The sequence below is a fragment of the Lactuca sativa genome, chromosome 5 (assembly GCF_002870075.4).
Source record: "Lactuca sativa cultivar Salinas chromosome 5, Lsat_Salinas_v11, whole genome shotgun sequence".
In the NCBI taxonomy this organism is placed as follows: domain Eukaryota; kingdom Viridiplantae; phylum Streptophyta; class Magnoliopsida; order Asterales; family Asteraceae; genus Lactuca; species Lactuca sativa.
In genome coordinates this window covers 308,870,692-308,886,818 of record NC_056627.2, presented here as the reverse complement: position 1 = coordinate 308,886,818, position 16,127 = coordinate 308,870,692, and the positions used below count along the sequence as shown (strand labels likewise).

At 35.7% G+C, this 16,127-nt stretch overlaps 1 long non-coding RNA gene across 1 annotated transcript; it reads left to right on the top strand.

Moving 5' to 3' along the window:
* Nucleotides 1-330: 330 nt before the first annotated feature.
* Nucleotides 331-1,306, top strand: LOC128126310 (uncharacterized). Its single transcript, XR_008224117.1, has 2 exons — nucleotides 331-396; nucleotides 1,103-1,306. It is a non-coding gene; the product is annotated as an uncharacterized LOC128126310 (long non-coding RNA).
* The last annotated feature ends 14,821 nt before the right edge of the window (nucleotides 1,307-16,127 follow it).

Here is a 16,127-nt window from a genome sequence, read left to right as displayed (position 1 = left end):
ATTTAATGGGCCTAGGGTAAGGCCCATGTAAGGGGCTTGGGCCCAATTTGGAAAATTGGGCCATAGTTTGGGCCTTAATGATTATATGATATTGGGCCTCATAATGAGACCATGTATAGGCCTAGGCCCAATTTGGAAAATTGGGCCATGTGTTGGGCTTTGATTCCTAATTGACTTTGGGCCTACGGATTGGGCCTTGGGCTTGAATAAGCCAAGCGAGGGGTAATGTAGTAATTGCCCAAAGAATGTACGTATGGTTATGTATTGGGACCCAATTATTAATTGGGTGTTATTTTGGTGTTGATAGTTCGGGAATCTGTCAGCCAGCAGCTGGGGTCAAGTCTGCGGGACTTCAGCAAGTGTGGGATTGTGTCTTCGGGACTTCAGCAGTGTGAGGTGAGTTACCTTCCAGTAGCGGTGGGTCTACGGCCACAATGCCGGCCCACTAGTAGGAGTTGTTGTTAGATGATTGTCTTTGTGATAATTGTCTATGTTTGCTACTACATGTTATGTTTATGTGCTAGCATGATATGATGTTATGTGATAGTGGTAGTACGGGTGAAATAGTCCCCAGTTACCGGTCGATAGGGCCGAAGGGGTAGATTAGTACCCAACTATGCTAGACAGATTATGATATATGTGATATGATATTATGTGGTAGTAGTAGGGGTGAAATAGTCCCCACTTACCGGTCGCCAGGACCGAAGGGGTAGGCCAGCACCCAGATATGCTAGGCAGTATATGACTTATGTGTTTATGTTATGCTTTTATGTGGTAGTGTTAGGGGGTGAAATAGTCCCCAGTTACCAGTTGAAAGATACCGAAGGGGAGGCCAGCACCCAGATATGCTAGGCAGTATCCGGTCGAGAGGACCGAAGGGGAGCCCAACACCCAGGTATGCTAGGCAGTATCCGGTCGAGAGGACCGAAGGGGAGGCTAGCACCCAAATATGCTAGACAGTATCCGGTCGAGAGGACCGAAGGGGTAGGTCAGGCACCCAGATATGCCTGACAGTATATGTATGTTATATGATCGTATGGTATGGGGTATGATGGGGGAACTCACTAAGCTTCGTGCTTACGGTTTTCAGTTTTGGTTTCAGGTACTTCGTGTTTAAAGGAAAGGAGTCGGCTTGATCGCAGCGCATCACACTATGGTTTTCCGCACATGAGATCTTTGGGATTACACTCTGATATTGTTTTATGATAACATGTTTGATTATTTCTACTTTGGTTTTGATATGACATGATATTACAAATGTTTTATTACACTGTTGGTTTTATAATGACGTATTTAAAAATGAAAATTTTGGCCTGTATTTTTGGGATGTTACAGTGGCGTTGCGAGGCGAGGCCACGAGGCTAGCCATGCGAGACCGAGACAGCTGGAGAACACGCGTCGGATCCAGACTCTTCCACGACTTCGGTGACGCACCTGCTTCGTGCGAGGTGACGTGGCCGCTTCTTATCCATGCAAATTTCTCGAGAAATGCACCCAAATCTTCTAAAATCCATAACTTTCTCATACGGACTCCGTTTTTGACGTTCTTTATATGCACGCGTAGCTAAAATTATGCTCTACAACTTTCGTTTAGACTTCGTCGGCTAATTTTGAATTTATTTTTAACAGACCGGGACAGGAAAATCCGTTAAAAATTCATAACTTCTTCATCCGATTTTACCGTTGTACTATAAATGACGAGACCTTCGATTCTCGTTTAGGATGTATCCGCCAAATATCGCTCGATCTAAAATTCGAGTTTTTAGTTGTCTACTGCTAATCCGAAACTTAGAAAAATCATAACTTCCTCATACGAAGTCAGATTTTGGCGTTCTTTTTATCGAACTTCTCGGTTTAACGAATACTATGACTTTCATTTTGATTACTAAGGCTAAAAAGTAGTTTATCAAAAACTCACTTTTTACGTCATTCGGCGCCGTGTCGGTTTTATCGCGGATCTTCGGTTGGTCATAACTTCTTCGTTATAACTCGGATTTCGACGAGATTTTCGCCTAAACACTTATAACGAGATTCTCTACAACATCTAAAATTTCACTTATTTCAAATTTTATATTTTCGCTAAATTTTCATTATTTGGCTATTAATTGGAATCTCATAAGACTTCCAATATTTTATGAGTGATTCTAAACATAGTTTTACTTCATTTCTAGTAAAAAACCATCTGTTAGAACTTAACACTCAATTTCACATAGTATTTCACAATTTTATTCATTACGAAACACGATTTCAAAACGTGTATGTTATAAATACCTCCTCCTTTTGAGGATTTCGTCCCCGAAATCATAACGATTAAAACAACTAGGGATACTTCACTCTTATTTCATTCTTACTTTTCCCAAGTATAATTTGAGCCTCGACGGTGTTTCTACATGAAAATCACCAACTCTACATATTTATTATGTAGATTAGTCGTTCTTTCATTTACGATCTCTTCTACTTAACTTATTATCCAGTTTCACCTCTGATAATAGAACCGTTTCATCATATATGCTTAAACCTTTACACAGATAGCTCACATGAAACACTTCATGAATATCTGTCAAATCTTCAGGCAATTCCAAGCAGTATGCTTGCTTACCAACGATTCTTTCTTCCAAAGTAGTATAACGTCTTCTCATGAAATACCTTCAGTATTACTAAATCATCTAGGACTTCTCCAAGAATGTCGTGCCTTTGACCCACTTGACCAAGAAAAATGTGACCTTTCGGTGGGGTGCGGATCAGCAGATGGCTTTTGAGACCCTGAGACGGAGGTTATGCGAGGCTCCGATTCTACTACTACCTGAGGGGTTAAAGGATTTGGTGGTGTACTGTGATGTGTCGATCTTGGGGTTAGGTGCGGTACTGATGCAGAGGGGGTATGTGATAGCTTACGCCTCGAGGCAGTTGAAACCTCATGAGGCGAATTACCCCACTCATGACCTGGAATTGGGGGGAGTGGTGTTCGCCCTCAATATTTGGAGGCACTATTTATATGGAGTTTGGTTCACTATATATACCGATCACAAGAGTCTGAAGTATCTGATGGATCAGCAGAACCTCAACTTGCGAAAAAGGAGGTGGTTGGATGTGCTGAAGGATTATGATTGTGAGATTCTATACCACCCAGGGAAGGCCAACGTAGTGGCCGAAGCTTTGAGCTGCAACACGGAGGGGTCCCCGATTAGGGGCATTTGTATGAGGATGACCGTGATTTCGCCTTTGTTGGATATGATCAGGGAGGCCTAGGTCGAGGGGGCGAAGAAGGAGAACTGGAAGATAGAGAAAATTCGGGGACAGTATCCTTTGTTTGTTAAAGATAGTCGAGGCCTTTTGACTTAGTGTGGCTGAGTATGGGTACCAGTGACAGGGGGAGTGAGACAGAGGTTATTAGAGGAATCGTACAAGTCCAAGTTCTTTATACACCCAGGAGCTACGAAAATGTATAGGGACTTGAGGCTGAGTTATTGGTGGCCCTGCATGAAGCGGGAAATCGCTTGGTTTGTGGAGTGGTGCTTGACCTGTAGGAAGGTCAAGGCCGAGCATCAGCGGCCTCATGGCAAGGTTTAGCCACTACCCATTCCCATGTGGAAGTGGGAAGAGATCACCATGGACTTCATCACAAAGTTGCCTAGGACGAAAAGAGGAGTGGATGCTATATGGGTGATCGTGGACAGACTGACGAAGAGTGCCCACTTTATTACGATTTCCGAGAGTATATCCGCAGAGAAGTTGGCAGACATTTATGTACGTGAGGTGGTGGCTAGACACGGGTTACCCGTGTCTGTAGTCTCTGGTAGGGATGTCCGGTTCACTTCCAGATTTTAGAAGATGTTTCATGAGGAACTGGGCACTCAGCTACATTTCAGTACGGCATATCACCCTCAGACTGACGGTCAGAGTGAGAGGATGATCCAGACGCGGGAGGACATGCTTCGATCATGCTTACTGGATTTTGGAGGGAGTTGGGATGCGTACCTCCCACTGGCAGAGTTTTCTTACAATAATAGTTATAAGGCTACTATTGACCGGGCTCCATTCGAGATGTTATATGGACGAAGGTGTAGGACATCGGTGTGTTGGGACGAGGTTGAGCATTGGGTCATGGGGAGCACTGAGGCAGTACTCAAGACTACCGAATTGATTCAGCAGGTTCGTGACCGGTTGCGAGTTGTGCATAGCCGCCAGAAGAGTTATGCTAACCGCGGCAATCAGACCTTGAGTTCCAGGTGGGGGACTTTGTACTACTGAAGGTATTGCCCTGGAAAGGGATTATCAGATTTCGAAAAAGAGGCAAGGTGGTGTATCGTTTAGAGCTGCCAGAGGAGCTTAATCAGATTCACAATACCTTCCATGTGTCTCAACTTCGGAAGTGTGTTACGGACGAGTCCACAGTCATTTACTTAGATGATATTCAGGTGGATAGGAGCCTAAATTATGTGGAGAGGTCGGTCGCCATATTAGACTGGAAGACGAAGGGTCTTTGGAACAAGGAGGTGAAAATGGTAAAGGTGCAATGGCAACACCGAAAGGGTTCCGAATGGACCTGGGAGCCATAGGATAAAATGCGGGAGCATTACCCCGATTTGTTTACAGCTACGGACTTCAGGGACGAAGTCTAGTCCGAGTGGGGGAGAGTTGTAACACCCAAATCAGGTATGACTTTATATCCCTTGAAGTATCTTGATTTTGGCATAAGAGACCCTTGAGTACGCTGGGCATACTTATGAGTACTCTTAGCATACTTGGTCAGAAGGAACGTGGAGGAGCAGCACGTACGCTGGGCGTATGTGCCAACATGTTTAAACCCTAAAAACCGGACTTGAGACCTATATAAACATCCTTAACTCCTTTAAACCTCACTCTTATCTTCCTCCTTCACCTTCAAACGCCCTGAAAACCCTAATATCATTTGTGAGTGTAGCTTGAGCTTTAAGAGTGCATTTGTGGTTCTTTTAGTGTTCATCCAAGAAGAAGAAGTTGCCAAGGGAGTTTGGAGTGTCACTTGGCTTCAAGAATCTGCTTATTGTCGACCTTGAGGAGCTCCTGGAGGTATAAAGCTTGTACCTTTCCATTTTAATCACTAGATCTAGCTAGGGTTTTTAGTCTTGTCCCTTTAGTTGGTTTTGGACCCTTTTCTTCTGAGTTAAGTAACTCCAGAGGATGGAGATGACAGATCTGAGGTCCCTTAGTCCTTTTCCAACATAAAAATGGAGTCTTGGTGGGAATTTTGACCTCATGCATGGGTTAAGAGCTTCAAAATGGTATTAATGAGGGTGTTGGGATCATTTGGGACATGCAAAGGCATAAAGTTGCCAACTTTATGCCTTGGGTCGTCTTAATAGGCCTAGATTTGACTTCTGGATGTAAAAGAATCGAGCATTAAGCACTTAATGGAAAAGTGCTTAACTTGTTAGTACGTCGGGCGTAGATCTGAGTACGCCGCATGTAAGTCCCCGAGCCCCAATACGTTGTGCGTACAAGGGTGATACGCTGAGCGTACGTGTCGCAGATGGGCTTGGGCCTATTTTGGGCTTCTGGGCTTCACTTGGTTATTGGACTTGGTTGCATTGCGGGCCATTTCATCTATTATGGGCCTTGGATATATTGGTTGTGCTTTAATGGGTCAAGAGGCCCATTAATGAGGTTAGACATAGACTTTGGGCCCATTAGTTAGGGAAGGATAATTGGGCCTCAAGAACGGGGTTGAAGTTTGGGTTTCTTTTGACTAAGTAAGATTTTGACTTTAAGTTATTGTCATCTTTCAGCACGGGAGGTTTCAGGCTGTTAGGAGAGCAGTGTTTGTATTTCAGCAGTCAGATGTGAGTCTCCTCACCATACCAATGGGTCTAAGGCACTTGGACATAAGACCATGAGGGGAGCCTATGGCTTTCCTATCATAGTCCATGGAAGAGCCCATGGCACTTAGGTGTAAGACCATTTGGGGAGCCCATGGCATCCTGGAGTAAGACCCTGGGGACGAGCCCACGGCATCCTTATCTGTTGTATGCATGGCTTATGTGATATGTGTGTAGCTTCGATTAGCTACTAGGATATGTGTATGTGTGATGTGTGGTATGCTCTGGGGAACTCACTAAGCGTTTCACTTACAGGTTGTTGATTGTTTTAGGTACATCAGAGCCTAAGGGCAAGGGCAATGCGTGATGTCATGGCGTGCACTTTATCTCTCTCTTTCACTAATATGTTCGGGGATACTCTGATGATTTAAATAATGATGTAATGGATGATGTTTTTAAAATTAAGTGTGGGATCTCATGGTTTTATGCAATGTGTTTATTAATTTAAATAAAAAAAAGTTTGGGTCGTTATATATATATATATATATATATATATATATATATATATATATATATATATATATATATATATATATATATATATATATATATATATATATATATATACACTGACATTATGTTTTTTGAGTTTAGCAATGTTCTTAGTGAACTGGTTTACTTTTTTATAGTGATATTACTGGTTTGGCGAAATACAAAGTTTAACCTCCTAGAAATGGCTATTCATCGTTTATGTACCAATTGCTGATTTAACCCCTTATCTTCAGTCAGGTTGTCATGTAACAACCGGTTACAACCCAGTATATTTATATTTTGCAGAGCTTCCTGGGCTTCGTTTGTTCAAATGTTGGTGGTATATTTGTCAAGAAATCTATATCGAATTCCCTGTTCAAAAATACGAAAGGAAATAAAGGCTAAAACGAAGATTATCGTATGCACCGATTGTGATGGCGAGTGTAAGTTTCTTTCAGCCTCCTTTTTGCCTTATTTTCACAATAAAAAATCCCTTCATATCTTACTAAAACTTGAAGAAATTGATTTTTTAAATTACGATATATGCTTATTAGTATTTGTTGACATTATCGAAAAGGTATTTGTTTGACACTTTGTTTGGATGTGTGATTAGTGCTACTTAAGAATGCAAGATAACTGAATTTCCTTTAAAGTTAGGCCTAAGAATAGTTAGGTGTGTTTACATTTATCTCAATACTCGGTTTTCTTATAGCAAATGGTTATTCATAATCTAAATATGATTTTTTTAATCCTAAATTTTCAAAAATTTAGAATTTTTGGCCATAACTTAAAAATAGTTAAGCTGTTAAATAAAAAAACTGATAAAAGGACAATATTATTATTTATTTTGTCCATAATAAAATAACAACCATGGCAAATTATCATCATATTTTGTATTACCTGTCAGATAAGTAGAGTCATAGAATATACATAGACTACTTTGGTTATAAAAACCATAGCCTTTGATAGAACATAACAGAACCTAGATGATTGAATCCTAGATCAAAGATCATGGATATTCCTAATTAAATCCAGAAATTCAATAATTTTGATGACAATTTCAATCCAATGGTCATATTTACATTCATTTTCTGTATTTTCACCGTGCCTACAAAACCATATAACCTTCAATAAAGGATTTGGATATGAATCATATTAACAATTCTAATACACCTTTGTCAAACGAATAATCGAAGTGAGTTTTATCCATAAATATGTTAAATAAGTCTTTGATTTCATTCTTTATTTATTAATTTATTTTTCCTTCATGTAGGTTCTTACTTTTAACAAGTCAAGTCATTAACCTAAGCCTAAAGCAGTACTTGATATATGTGGGAAGTTGTAGTGAAGGTTTTTTGAAAATATGACTAGGTTTGCAATCTCCTATTTGTTTCATACAACTTTGTGAATTTTTTTATCATAATGTAAACATTTAAATGAAATCTAGATAATGGACCAAAGGTTAAATGAGGTTTGTCATTTTTTAAAGATTCTCCTAACATGTTATAAACAAAGATGACATAAAAACAAAAAATACTTATTTATCTTGATGATAATCTACAAATAAATCATATATATTATAAGAATGTACAAGTACCATGTAATTGTAAAAAATCAAAAGCTTCCAAGTAACCATACTTTCCGTTTATAATAAAGTAATAAAAATTATCAAAATATCATGTAAGAGGCATAAATTTTTATTATTTTATGTCTTGTTGTAAGCTCTTTAGATCCAATTATTATAAAACTAATCCTTTGAATTTGGGGATATTCCACAACTCACATGACAAATACAAATGGTTGAGATTGACAAGACGACTTGTATCAAAATGTGATGAAATCAATTTTAATAGGAATTACACCAAAAATCATCATTATGAGTAGTAGTATGAAATCAGGCAAGAAGATGACCAAATGACCCTTCATGAGCCGATGAGCCGGTTCTTGGGCTTTTCCTTCTTCTATTTTTTTAATGGAAATCAATGGAGAATCTATTTGAAAAATGTTGTTCATTTCTTCATGCAGGCAGGGGAACTTCATGGCGGCATAAGAAAAAATTTCCAATCAAAAGTTATGTTATTATTATAAATCGTGTTTTCCATAGAATCACTAAAATTTAGCTTACTAAAAAAAGAAGATGCAAAGAAATAAATAAAAAAAAAATAAGCGAAACTCATGTTTCGATCTATTTCAAACCCACGAGTTCATCATCTCCCTATGATTTTTGTGATTTTGCAGTAGTACAATATGTGATCACTAATTAACTATTCGTCTTGACTTACAATCCACAAAGTTAATGTTTCAAAATATTAGGAATCAAGCGGTAGTTGTGATTTAATGTTCTACTTAGTCGAAATTTGCTTCTACTCTAGTGATCTTGTCGATTTTGTAAGCCAATATTCTCCAATTGATGAAGTATTTCTTCTATCTTATCGTTTTCTATTGTTGTTGTGGTTCAATATTAATTAAACAATTAGCAACCGAAGGAGCATGAAGATAAATTTCATTGATTTATAGTTTATTTGTTTTACTTATTTATAGTTTATTTGTTTTATTTTGCATTGAAAACACAACAAATTTTTTGAACAAGTTGGTTAGTTATATGAAAATCTTAATGATATTGTTGTAAAAAATGTTGTTTGAGAAAAATAAATGCAGTAAAAAACTCATTTCCATTCTAATGTTTTCTACAATCAAATAAGAGAATTTATTCTCATGTATATTTTTTGGTGAATTCTCTAGTATACCAAACATTATAATCATTTATTTTTTTACATTTTTTTTTCTCTAGTTCAATTCTATTTCTTTGTACCAAACATACATTTTAAAAACATGTTTGTCAAGTTGAAAATTGATATATCTTTAATTTGAACATAAAGATGTCAAATTTTTTAAAGCAAAAGCTAAAAGCTCCAAAAGATAAATAGTTTTTTTATTAGAAGATTTCTATTCAAAATAAAAGTTAAAAGTTAAAAATTCTGAAAAGCTCACCTCCAACACTAATCTATTTTTTTATTTAATTTTTATGTTCTGTTTAGCAAACTAGTTGAAAAGTAGTTGGTAGCTAATAAACAAACTTATAAATTAATAGCTTTTGATAGAAAATAGCTTATAAACTAGATTGCAATATAAAATATCATAATTAAACATTTACATATATAAATACAAGAAAAGGAGAATAGATCTAACTAAGACATATTTGTAATATAAAGAGGTTTATTGGGTTTTTTTATAAACATTTTCCATCTTTCATTATAATTTTATGTATTAAATTTCATATGGAAACCTACATGTAGTTTGTAAAATATTTTTATATATGGTTTATGGTGTAAAAGTAAACTTATAAAACTTCATAAAAAATATACAAATATACAATGTCTAACATAAACTCTAATAGAGAATACAAAAAGGATGACAGAGAGATTTGATTGCATGTGTACACACGCATACACCGGATTGATTAAATTTTTTTAAGAGCCAATATAAGTAATTTTTAAAAAAACATAGACAATGTCAATATTGTTTTTTTAATGTGTAATAGGTACATAAATGAATACAAATATAGGTAGGAAACACGATTTCAATAATTTACTCTGATTTCTTTAATATTATTATTTCATTTAGTAATAATAACACTAATAAGAATATTGATAAGAAAAAATAAAATAAAGACAAATAATATAAATAATTCTTATTTTCCTTATCGTGAGGTGATAATCATACTAAGCGCAAGGGTGAGGGAACCCGATTGATTAATTAGTTCTAAAAAATAATATAAATAATTCTGAGAAAATAAATGTATAATTCTGAGAAAAAATAATATAAAGAATATTGATAAGAAAATAAATGAATCGGAAAGATATAGACAATGATAATATCTTTTTTTTTCATATATAAATAACAAGTATGAAAATCACAATAAAAGAATAACATAGAGATATTCCGAACAAAAAATAACACAAAGATAATTCGAACGAAAAATAATAACACCATAATAGTTCGAACAAAAAAAATACACAAAGATAATACGAACGAAACATAATGTTCAAACAAAAATAATAACATATTAATAGCCCCAACAAACAAAATGACAGAAAACAACAAAATTACAATAAAAAATAATAATAATAAAGAATTTACAAAAAAAATATATCAAACAAATAAGAATGACAAAATGAAACAAAAAAAAATCACCAAACAATTGAAAGGGATACATAAACCCCTATTTATATAGTCTGTAAGAGTAATTGATGGTTTTATGTGTTCTCTTCGATATGTTTAATGCAAATCTACTTTGAGATCGAGATCTTGTGGCTTGACCAAGTCGCAAACTCAGTCAACATTCTTCCCCATTCCCTTTTTGAGTCTTAAGATTCTTCACACCACATGCTTTCCAATCATTTCAACATGTAATCCATATTCACCCCACTCATAAACTAATTAATCACAAAAGGACAACTGATCGAGAAGCAGTAGGTAATATTTCCCAAACAATCCGAAGTATAGTTCTCCACCTACAATCATTGGTTTAAAGAACAGTTGGGTCATCACAATACTAAATTGAAAAAATTCTACGACGAGCGGCTGGTAACCACAACCATCAAGTAGCTAGCTAGCCATGTGCTTTGGGAATCAAACCTGCTCAATCATATGCTTCAAGCAAATCATAAGATTCTATATGTGCTTCCACAGTCCACTCTCTTTGTCTCTATATATATAAGCATGTTTCGACTACACTACTGTATCATCACAGTCGATACATATGGGTGTCCAAGAATTGATTGAAAGATGTCACACCCCAGGGTACAAGAAGCTAAATGTTGGTGAAAAGCCCATGGGTATGCCTAGAAGGTGGATAATACTGAAGAAAATGAACAGAAGACTTAAGGGTTTTAAATTAACCAACACACGGAAACTCAAGTGGAGGAGTTTTTGGATAGCATTGATGCCTAAGAGGACACTGCGGATATGTTGTGCTATATTGAATCGGCTGAAGGTGGATGGTGCGTATCCTGCCATTGTTTACTCCAGTCAATGGGGACTTCCTGTGCTTTCTCATCCTACTTCAAAGTGCAGAAACCCTAATAATGTCTCGTTTTATAAAAAACCTGGTAATATCAATCATGTTGTATTTGCTTAAGTAGCGATAACAACTAGGTACCCAACTTTGCAAGACGATCGAACACCCTCAATTGGCATAGTTTTGAGTTGGTTCTTGATCAATATGTCTACTACACTTTCCCGGTTGATTATGTTTAACATATTATATCTTGGTGTTTGTTTGCTCCATTTAGTGTTGATAGTTCAAATTTTATGAACTTTTTATTCTATTTGTGTTGGATGACAAAGAAATCAAACAATATTTTGGTTGTAAGCCGAGTGAAAACAAAAGGGACTAGTTTGTGGCAACTATAAAGACAAAATGCAACAATGGCCTTTTGGTATTTAAAAAACTTTGCATATGGTTCAAAAAGTTTACAACTTGCATAGAAGGTCTACAATCAAAACATTTCCGTAATTTTTGTCCAAAAAAGTTGAAAAGACGCTTATGTCATTTTATTTTCTTTTTTGTATTTTTTACAACTATTCTAATACTATTTTAATTAAAAAATAAAGAAAAAAGAAAAAAAAATTATCCACCACCTCACCCACCATTCTCTCTCTCTCTCTCTCTCTCTCTCTCTCTCTCTCTCTCTCTCTCTCATCCTACTTCACACTCGTCGTTCTCACAAAAATGTATCACCGGAGTTCATAAAACAAGTCGGATGCCCTTCACCAAAACCTCTTGCCGGAGTTCATCACCGTCTCTCCAGAAATCTGAAGACTGTTTGAAATACCGAACACTCTCGTTCTTCTTTTCTCGTCAGCGACACTTGTTTTCTCCGACCAGCAAACCCTAGTGAACCTGATTTTTCTCCGGCCAACAAACTCTAACAAACCATATTTGTCAAGACCATTGCATTTGATGTCAACAACAAGATCCGTGTATTTGATTTTCTAGACAAAGCTCTTCAATTTCTGGATTGAGTGTACAAGTTCAAGAGTTTGGTTTGGGGATTTATGCTCACTGTGTTTTCAGAGAATTTTGATTCAGATTCATCAGGTCCAAGTGTTTGATTTTGGTTCAGGTGCAAGGTTTGTTTCGAATACATACCTCAGGAACAAAGTAATATTTCTGGTTTCCTTGTCTATGATCCATTTTCATTCGATTTGATTTAAGGGTATGTAGTTCTATGTCTCAAGAACAAAAATATTTTTTTTCTGGTTTCCTTCTTCATGATTGCAGGATCATTAGATTTGATTTCATGGATTGTATGTATAGTTTCCTTATTCATAAACAATATATTCAAGATATTCTGATTTGATTGTACTTTGAATGTATTTGGTGTGATAATATTTATTGTCGAAGTTTGACTGCCTGGAAAGTAAGAAGAAGGTGAGGGGTGGGTTGGAGGAGTAGTAAAATTCTTTGTTCTTTTTTTTTGTATTTCAAGACCCAGAATTACATCACAAATGAAGAACATAATGAACATGATTTTGTTTTTTTAGTTTGATTTTGATTTCAATTTGAATGGTCTCTCATCCTCACACATATAGAATGGAGATGGAATGGAGGTGAGTTTTGCAGGTTGAAGTGTAGAGAAGGGATTGAGACAACAATGGTGTGTGGGGGTGTGTGAGAGAGAGAGAGAGAGAGTCAAAGAGAGGAAGAAAGTCAAAAAGATAGGGAAGGGGAGGGTTTACGGTGAGGTATGAGTAGGTAGATTCATATATATATATATATATATATATATATATATATATATATATATATATATATATATATATTAAATTGTAAATGTAATAATATAGATTAAAGAAATACAAAAAGAAAATAAAAGGGCATAATCGTCTTTTCAACTTTTTATGGACCAAAATCACAGAAATGCTTTGTTTTTGGACCTTCCATGCAAGTTGGAAACTTTTTGGACCTTACCCAAAGTTTTTTAATACTACAAGGACCAATGTTGGAGTTTTTTCATAAAGTCTCTAAGTTTAGATTAACGGAAATACTATTTGCTTACTACCTAATAAATTAACCGATAAAATATGATGTTTTTTAAAAACTAACCGATAAGTTATTTAGTAAATATAAAATAATATAAAAAAACATGTAAAAGAATGATTCAAGATTATAAAACAAATTCGAATACATTTCATAAAATTAAAGTTCTAAATAATGTCTTTTCACTAAATATATGATAAAAAAAAATTTAAATATCAGTTTATCCTTACACATATAAAATGATGATATTTGGAATCCATTAATTTTTTTTAGTCTTCTTTTTGATTTTTTTTATTTGTCTTGATCTAATAAGTAGTAACATGAGTATAAACAAAAAATAACCGCTTACAACTAAACAATAATAAATATATATAAGTAACCTAATAGCTTAACTTTTTTAGGACGGTGGCTACACCCGTGTAATGTGTGTCACACCCCCAAACCAGAACAGAGGAAACGTCTGGGGCAGATGACTTTCATGTATAGTATCATAACAATTGAATAGTAGCGATCAAAGCATTATAACCATTATATTGAATATTTAATAAGTTTAAATTGTACTCAAAACATTGTTTTCTTGACATCAATTGCATATGACAAAAATAAATAACGTGATGCAGCGACGCCCCATCCTCTAAAAACTCTTTGGTATCTGTTTACTGATTTCATGAGAATACAAGTGATTTTGAAAAGTGTCAACAATTAAATTGGTGTGTTCATAAGCGTTTTGTATGAGAATGATTTCGTAACTATTCCGTGTAAAATGATAATGTATACTGCCAGAAAATCCAATATTTTCTTTAAAAATAAACTGTAAGTCTTAAATCCAAAGACTAAGAATTTAAGTAATGTTGTACTGAAAAATGGTGTTATGAAGTTTTATCTTTATATAAAACTAATTGAATGTATGTTAACCCGTAAACCAAATGTTTTGTTAATACCCTATGTGAGTTATTATAATCATACTAATCCGACTAGTTGTCCTGAACGACGTGCTTCGGGAGTCAGAACTATTACGACATTTGTCATCCCAGACCTGCCGGTCTAACTGTAGCTAACAGTTTAGGTGCGGGGTTGCCAATCTCATATAGATCTATACACAAGCGTCATATTCTCCTTACAAGAGACTCTGGTTATAGTGCATGACTTAATGTGTACTCTGGTAGGTACGGTGATACCAAATGTCTCACAACCAGTATCAACTGATTTATGTGAACTGAAACCCCCTTTTTCTTGTAGATGAAATAATTATATGTTTTGTAACGACCCAAATTTCACGTCCAAAAATTTCATTTTAAAAACATTACTTTAAAAAATATTAATAGTTAAAAACATTGTTTGATCAAACCATATCAAAACGTAAACCATGTCTAAAAGTCAAATCATACAACCATCAAAATATCAGAGTATAAATTGTGACATCCCCAAAATCTCGGCCAGAAAAGACCGATTTTCATTTATGCTTTTAAATAATTTCAGAGTAAATCCTTTTGATTTGAAAGAGTTGCGGAATTTGTTCCCAAAACAAAACATGATAAAATAATATCTATCAAAGCATTTCATCAAGAGATGCATTTCATTATATAATCAAAACTCGGGATGTCATGTTCCGATACAGACCATAAAGCATAAACGATAACATTACAAGTCATTCAACAAATATATACATATGCAGACTTGTAAACAAAACAACAAGATGATCCATCCATCTTACGCCCTTGTGCCACTTCCTGTAATACAAATAAAACTGAGAGGGTCAGGCTTGGGAGCCTGGTGAACATATAGGGTTGTCAACCCACAATAAATAAGTTATATTTAATTTCACCAACCAATTACTATCCCGATTACCCATTCCCGTTATCCTCACTTTACATCCCTAAAACAACATCTATCTCAAGGAACCTAATCTAGGATTTTCATCGGGACGGACATCATTGCGAAGGGGTTTCCTCAACAATAGATATCCTAAAGGCAACCATGAGGGGGATAGAGTACACCGGTGAACACATCGTTCACAACACCTACAGGTTATGAACCTGCTAGCGTTCCACTGGACTGTCTAGAAAGAGTCCGTGGTCGTTATTCATACTCCACTGAATAACTAGATCAACAACAACAACAACATCGAGGCCTCTCATCTGTTTACTACACACCAACTATCTACCCATGTTCTACCCAAAATATTAGTAGATAAGAATATATATTTTCATACATAGTTAAAAACCTGTATAACATTTTCATTCAATATATATTCCACATAACAGATGAGGCATACCACTTAACACGTATTTCATAGAAAGCAATTCAGATCTATGAGATGGGATAAAGTGAATATCCATTCACGCATACAACCACAAAATATACACATAACAAGTATATCGTATAAAATACTTCATAGTTATGTGTTAGAAGAAAGTAACTACACCCTCACACATATAATCCACAATTTACTTAATACACTCAAACCGTACTTGTATTATTATCGTGTTTATGAAAGGTAGTATACACTCACTTGATCAGAAGATGATCGGACAGCACTACGACTTGCAGAAGTAGTAATCCACAGCAGATCTGGAAGATCTCCACAAAAATCGAACTTCTCGCGGGCAGAGCTTTGGCTCGGGAACCGTTGCCTCGGGGCTCGAGAATAATACCGGGGCTTCGAGGTATTTTTGGCACGCAAAACGATGCAAAACGGGAGAGAGAAGAGAGGAAATTAGCAAAATAGCCGGCTGCCCTCGCATCCTATTTAT